Source organism: Littorina saxatilis, linkage group LG12 (genome assembly GCF_037325665.1).
Source record: "Littorina saxatilis isolate snail1 linkage group LG12, US_GU_Lsax_2.0, whole genome shotgun sequence".
Taxonomy (NCBI): Eukaryota; Metazoa; Mollusca; class Gastropoda; order Littorinimorpha; family Littorinidae; genus Littorina; species Littorina saxatilis.
The window spans coordinates 80,978,985-80,980,234 of record NC_090256.1 but is presented as its reverse complement, the minus strand read 5'-3'; positions in this window follow the sequence as shown (position 1 = coordinate 80,980,234).

Sequence of the window (1,250 nt, the reverse complement as noted above, 5' to 3'; positions counted from 1 at the left end):
TGGTTGCTGCACAATATTTACATATGTTTTAGACCAATGAGCGCTGGTATGCATATTCGGCGCGGATGCATGAGTTTGACGCCGAGTGGAAGTTAGCGGCTCGCAAACGAAGATTCGTCCAAATGATGGTTAAAAACAACCTGCAAGGGACGGAAGCTGAAAATTAAAGGTACATACAGTTTAAACAATCATTCAACTGTATTTATTTGACCTTACACAGACTGTAGGAAGAGGCAAACCGTCTTGAACAATATTTTTCCCCAGGAAGCGACTCCAAGCACACAGAAGACTCGAAGGTGAGTGACGTACCTTGTAGTCTTTCTGTGATAGTAGTAGTCCAGTGGACGATACCTTCCGCCTGTGATATAACCCCACCGTCTTTGCTTACCGACTGCCATGGGCCAGACACATGCAGCATCTAGTTCTTAGGGTGTCCAAATTACCCCCCTTTACCCTGTCTATCATTTTGTGAGAACGGGTCACCCAAAACACGAAATTTTTACTCCACGAAAATTTACTCCGGAGTAAAAATGTCGTACGAAATTCTTACTCCGAGTACCCCTTTCGTACAAGAAAAGAACTCCCCAAGGCACGAAAAAGTTACTCCCTCTACTAAATTTTTACTCCCCGTTTTTTTTACTTCCAGTAAAAATCTCGTACGCGAAAAGGGATGCAGGCGAAGGGATAATGCCAATATGTGATCTCGCGCACACGAATGTCGCGCTACCCTCCTTCCACCCCTTCCACCACCAAGACTAACAGGGGACAAGGGAGTAAACATTTCGTACACCTGGCATGGGAAGTTACATTGCTCGTGTACGTTAGGGTGAAGTAATGTATTCGTTATTTATTCGTCAGGGGAGTAACAATTTTGTACAAAATGTTGACTCGAAACACACCTGTCGTGGGGAGTAATTTTCTCGTGTTATGGGGGAGTAATTTTTTCGTAAAGGGAGTAAAACTTTTGTACGAAATGTTTACTCTGGAGTAAAAATCTCGTGGGAGTAACTTTTTCGTGTTACACCGGCCTTACAAAAGTGTTAAAGGAGTTGCAACTCAAATAAGCCGCATGCTATCAAGCTGAAAACAGGAGGCACCTCGTAGATCAAGTACCCCCCCCCCCCCCACCTCCTTCTTTATTTTTAATTTTTGTTTTTATTTTATTTTTTTGCGTTTAACTCGTTCTATCGCAAAGTGCTTAGTGGGGTCGACATGATACCCCGCTAAATGGACAAAAGTTGCAGTGTTTG